The following is a 6,663-nucleotide window of genomic DNA, read 5'->3' as shown; positions in this document are numbered from 1 at the left end:
ATTTCATCGAAAGGGATGTGTCTGGTAGAAACACCAGATGTGCAACATTTATGCATGTTGCACAGGGTAAATACTGTAGTGCTTATATGATAAATAGAGTCACAGCATAAAAAATAGAGAACATACATTTGGTATTACGTCATGGCACTGCCATTATCATCAGGGTACTGCTCAGTATCAAGATGATCACCATGCCACAGGGCTGATCAGTATGCCAGGTTGATCCTTAATTTACTAGGGTTTCTTTTTAACATACCAGGGCACTCCCGTCTGAATGTGCCAGGATCCGTTCATTGAGCCAGGATTCTTCCCCATGAGCCGGGAGGGTTTTCCATTACATTAGGTGACCCTAAATATGAGTGTAGACTGATGAACTTGAGAACTGGTGCGGCGTGAATACCTTCCTTGAAGAGGATTGACCAAGTGAGTGAAGCAAAGAAGGCGGTCTCTGTCTAGAAGCTTTCTGGTTGGGAAGAGGAGGTTGGAGGTCTCCCACAGGGAAACGTTGTTAAAAATACGACCAAACATAGCTTACATTGCAGTTTGTGCACACATTGGCTAAAACTTCAGGGCCTCTGAATAAAGTATAGCATTGCATTTGTGGTATGCACTATCAGACAAAACCTACTCCCTCCAGGGATGTTGAAGGGAACTCTCTGAAAATATGGTTGCAAAATAGTAGATTTCTCAGTACAATGTCCATAAACATGTTTTAAGAATGTTAAACATTATGGACAGACATCTCAATGTGACATTTTCCATCACTGTTCAGTGCTTGTACCATTTTTCTTTACTTTATTTTTCCAACCTGTCTCTTCATTCTAGAATCTCAGATATTTGTTATGACAGATTTCCCTTGGGTGGTGTAGAGTGGAAACATCAGAAGTCATAGGCCAAAAACACCATATTTAGACACATCATACATTGTCATGCAACAATTCCACTTCTGATTAAGTAGAACTGACAGGATCAGACAGATTAAGGAATTGTACATGTTCAGGTCTTAGACAGCAGTAGTGATTAACAAAGTTTTATCAATACAGATAATCAAATGTTTCCACGAAAGTCATGGAATGAAAGCCATAGTAGTAAGCGTCCTCTGGTACTAAGTAATGAAAATGAGTAATACATCTCCCACAATTTGCATGAATTATCCGCCAAATTAAAACTTCCAATATGTTTGATGAATGCAATCATTTTGCCTGAAGTATCGGCTTTCCAGTTTCTAAAAACGAAGACATTTCACTATAAAACAGAGAATTTCCATTCTACAAGAATGATCAAAATTTTCCCAGAAAGACAATTGTTGTTATGTATAGAAACGTTATTGTAGCGTAATTATAGTTTTAATTTGAAAGAGGTGAAATTCAATTTCCAGCTTCTTTATCACGGAGCATCCATACATATATACAAATATAAATATGTTTATCACATATAATTTATTCTCACGTGGAAGATGTTATAGATGCCCAGAGAAGTTCAGAGCCTGTGTTTGAGGTGAAAATGTGTCTTCTGGCAAAATACATTAGTTGAAGTTGGAATCACAGTTAAAATATGTTTAAAGCTGATATTTGAGTGATAAGTCATATGAAGTGGAGGAGATTTGCTACTAATATTATTGCCTTGGTGCAGGGGACCCTGCAGCTGGGACTGTTTTATAATACTTCTCTAGAAACATTTCAAATTGATAAAGACTGTTTACATTACTGCTGGCGATCCTGCCTGATGCACTGAGATGAACACTGCCGACAATTTTGTATTGGGTGGCCACTAATGTAATCTTGTCTCATGTGGTCATTATTACAACACCAATATTATTAGTAACTCAAGATGATTTCCATTGAACATATGAAGTTCTTATCGCAGAAAAGTGTTGAGACCCCTTCATTACAATAATCCAACCTAGAAATGATTATTGTTTTTACAACCATTGCAGCTGGCTTCAATTACCAGGGTACCACTAGTTCAGGCAATGGTGACTTGACATGGATGTATTGTGTGAATTCCATTGACAAAAACAACTAAACCCATGACACGAGGTTGACTTTGAACCATTCCTGTTTTTCAACCAATAATACCAAGCATTTTTGTTTTGTAACTTCATGTTTTTCATTAGAGAATTAACCTAAAATGTGTCAGCATGCTAAGTTCTGTTAGCCAAAAATCTGGATTGTATTGGTCACCCTCATGCCATAGGGCCGCTGAACTCTTACCCTAATACAAGATTGCATTTTTTATGCATAAAGAGGTATTAAGAAACCATTTGCAACTAGACAAGCATGGGGTATTGATGTTCTATAAGCACATAAACTGAGCTTCTGGGGACAGAGGTCATTGCAAAGACACTGTCCTGGCTTGCTAGACTGAGATTTCATGTGTGTGATGAACGTGTTATGTGACAGTGCACCTGCAAAGAACTAGCAGTCGATGAACTCTTGCAAAGGTTGGAGAGATAAAATCTATATTGAATATTTGGGTATAACTTCTCTAGTAGGCCTTGGAATCTTTGCAAGGCGATCGTGATACTGTTTTGCTTCCATAGATCATTGCTACATGGATGCTGGATATCCTGGTCAAGAAACAATGATACCCTGTGGATTTGTGTACAAGGACACTGGAAAATACAGAGAATTATTTCAAGAAATAGCTTTTTTAATGGAAACAGATGTTTAACTATTGTTTGAACAGATGCATCCTGCCCCAATTGACTATGCATGCAACCTCGGCATCAACATGGACAGCAAGCTATCTATGAAACATCAGGTAAACAGTCTCATCTGCCTTCTTCTACACATCCACATTCTCTGCAAGAGCTTCAGGTGGCTCCAAGTTAGTGCAAGAAAGACCGTTAAACAGGTCCTCATCACCAGATGGTTGGACTATGGAAACACTCTCTTTGTAGGTACACCTGCATGTCTACTGAAATACTACAAACAAGTTAAACAGGCCCTGTTCACCAGCAGATTGGACTATGGAAACACTCTCTACGTAGGAATAACCCCACGGCTACTGAAAAACTACAAACAATACAGACTTCAGCACCAAGACTTGTCCTCAGCCTCCTAGACAGACCCACATCACACCCCACCTTAAGAAGCTAAACTGGCTGCTGATCCAGAAAAGGTGCCAGTTCAAGATGTTGACCCACGCATACAAAGCCCTACACAACATTGAACCAACTTACATCAACCAGCATTTGGCTTTGCACCAACCAACCAGACATCTATGATCCGGCTGCCTCTTCCTTGCAGGCGACCAAAGAATCTGCCGAACCAGCAGTGGAGGATGCTCCATCAGCCATCTAGTGGCCAAAGCCTGGAACAACCTATCCCTGCACCTCAGAACCTCCCCATTGCTACAACAATTCAGGAAGGAACTCAAGACTTGGCTGTTCGAAAGAGCAAACCACAACGCAGCTGCCGGCTCTCCAGCACCTTGAGACCCTCACGGCTGTTTCTCTGTGCTTTACAAATAAGTGATTGATTGATTGATTGACTGATATAAACTCTCCTATGACTGGCTTTTTTTCATTACTAAGGGCCATTCACTTTTTGGATTTTCCAGAACATAGCTCGCACACAGGCATTCTAGACCCCTGGCACTAAGCACTTGGTCAATGTGCCAACACAATACAGAAAACCAAAAAGACTGCAACATCCCTGCACCCTCTAACCACTACTTGAGTGAAATGTTTACTAAGTAAATATCAATCCTATGAAATATCACTTAGATAATTATTGGGACTCAAGCCCGCATTCATCATAGATAGGCACAATCAAGAAAGTTAAGAAACCAGGGATATATTTTAAAGATGTATTTTTACTCGTGCATATCAATAGTAATAGAATTAATCATGAAAATCATCAAAATAATGTCAACAAGATTCACCTAAAGACTGAACAACAGATAATAATTGTTACATATTAGTTAAATCATAAAGCTTTCTTTGTAATAGCATCCCCTACCTCACCATTCTCTCTTTGGCTAACTACACTAACGAAGAAAGGAGCCTAAATTGAGTTTCAAAGATAGTTCACACTTGCAATATCTTCTGAAAAATATTTTCTCTGCACTAGCATCATTTGCTTTTCTCGACTGTGTCAGCAGGCAAGCTGATAAGTCCATTGAAAAAGAGCTAAATATGCCTCCAGGTAGCTTTCAGCAATGGAGTGTGCTATGATTGTGTATTGCACCTTTCTGGAGTGTCTGGTACGAAGTTCCTCTCTATCTTCTCACACTATGTTCTTATTTTATATAACATATCTCATCATAGATGAGCCTTTCTGAATAAACAATAGCAGAAAAAGCTTTGGCACCCTTTCACTTGTTTACATTCTCTAGAACCATCACTATTGTTTAAAAATAGTTAACAAGAAGTAAAATTATTAGCTTCCATGACACATTGTCATTATAAAAAACAATCATGAGAACAGAAAATTAGATTCATATGAAATGATATGAAAATATTTATGCAGACTTGATTAAAGCTTCAGTCCTTCCACTATTAAAAAACCCTCCCTCGATTCAACAATGGAGAGTAATTATCGCCCTATATCTCACCTTCCCTTCTCTGCTGAGACTATTGAGAAACACCTCAATAAATGTCAGAATTCTTAGAGAAAAGTAAAATCTCGAAATAGTCACAATTCGGCTTCAGTTTAGGTCACAGTACCAAAACTTCCTTGGTTGCAGTTGCAGAAGAAATTAAACACATCATGGATAACGGATGTGAAGGCTGCGATGGTCCTTCTGGACCTTTCTGCTCATTTGATATGTGAGTCATGGGGTCTTATTGTAGTGGCTAGGTGATGTGGAGATTACTGGATCTGCCTTCGACCTTCCCTCTTCTTTACTAGAAGGTCGTGAGCAAATGGTGGCCCTTGGGGAATTTACCTCAAGGGCCCAGGTATAAGAGGGCCTAGCGCCATTTTGTCCAGGAGCACTCAACCCATGGGGGAAGTCTTAGGGGAATGCTCAGCAAGGCAGAGAATCCACAGAAGAAAAGGCATCCTCCACAGGAGTCCCACTAGAAGAGGAACCAGGATTCGCAGAGGAGCCTACGCAGCACAACTGGAGAAGGGTCCTACAGAGCAAGAGAAGCATGCAGAGGGCTGTGCTTTGCAAGAAGGAGTGCTGGGGGCAGGGCTACATGGAGCCTGAAGATCCCTTGGAGGAGATGCCAACAAGCCTTGGTAGCTGCAAGAGATGTGTTGCACAGGGGTACTGTCCTGCTTGGGAAGGCAAGGGCTTACCTCCACTAAAGTTGGACAGTTGGCAGAGAGGACCAAGAGGACTACTCCGGACCTCCACCCATGATGCAGGATCCATGCAGCTCAGGATGAGAGGCGATCCATGCAGCCGGTCGCGTTGCAGTTAGTGCCTGTGGATGCAGTAGAGTGACTCCTTCACTCCATGGGAGATTTCTTCTTTCTTCTTGTGCAGGCTGAAGACTCGCTGTCCTCAGAGGATGCATAACCAAGGAAATGTTGCAGAAGTTGGAAGGAGCAGTGCAAACAATGTTGCAAGCAGAGTCTTCGTCGTGGATGCAGATTGTTGGTTCCTGGAGGGTCCAGTCGCGGTTCCAGTGGCTAGAAGTTGAAGTAGAGGTTGCGGAGAAGTCCTGCTGTAATTTTGCAAGCTGAATCTGAGGATCCACCCAAGATGGAGACCCTAAATAGCCCTGAAAGGGGGTTTGGTCACCTAGCCAAGTGATCACCTATCAGTAGGGGGCTCTGATGTCCCCTGCCTGACCTGGCCACTCAGATGCTCCCAGAGGCCCCTGCCCTCAATGGATTCAATATGGCAGAACCCAGGGACCCTCTGGAGGAGCTCTGGGCACCACACTTGGGACAGCAGTGTGGTCACTCCCCTTTTCATTGTTCAGTTTTGCGCCAGAGCAGGGACTGGGGGTCCCTGAACTGGTGTAGACTGGTTTATGCATGGCGGGCACCAAATATGCCCTTCAAAGCATACCAGTGGCTTGGGGAGGCTACCCCCCCCCCAAGCTATGTAACACCCTTTTCCAAAGGGAGAGGGTGTTACCCCCCTCTACCAAAGGAAAACCTTTGTTCTGCCTTCCTGGGCTTGAGCTATTCAGGGGTGGCGGTAACTTGGGCTGCCTGGGAAACCCCAGAAGGCTGATAGGAACAATACTAGGGGTCCTCTAAGGAGCCCCCAAAGTGCATGAAATCATACTTCCAATTCTGGCAACAGTATTAGGGTATGATTTCGACATTTTTGATACCAAACATGCCCACGTTCGGACTCACCATTATGTAGCTGGAAATAGGTAGTGACGTATGTCCAGTACACACATTGAATGGCATCTTCGCACTCACGAAGTCCAAGACAATGGAACTGGAGTTCGTGGGGGCACATCTGCTAGTGCAGGGGTGCCCTCACACACAGGTACTTGCACCCTGCCCTCTGGGCTAGGACGGCCTATAATAGAGGTGACCTATAGTGACTTGGTGCAATGACCTGTAGTGAAAAGGGTGCATGCACCCTTTCATGCAGGCTGCAATGGTAGGCCTGCAGATACACTTTGCATGGGCTCCCCATGTACGGCATAATAGATGCAGCAGCCCCTGGGGATTCCCTGGTACCCCAATGCCCTTGGTACCATATACAGGGGACTTACATGGGGGCACCAGTATGCCAAAT

Source organism: Pleurodeles waltl, chromosome 9 (genome assembly GCF_031143425.1).
Source record: "Pleurodeles waltl isolate 20211129_DDA chromosome 9, aPleWal1.hap1.20221129, whole genome shotgun sequence".
NCBI lineage: Eukaryota > Metazoa > Chordata > Amphibia > Caudata > Salamandridae > Pleurodeles > Pleurodeles waltl.
Note: the sequence above shows the minus strand (reverse complement) of the source record.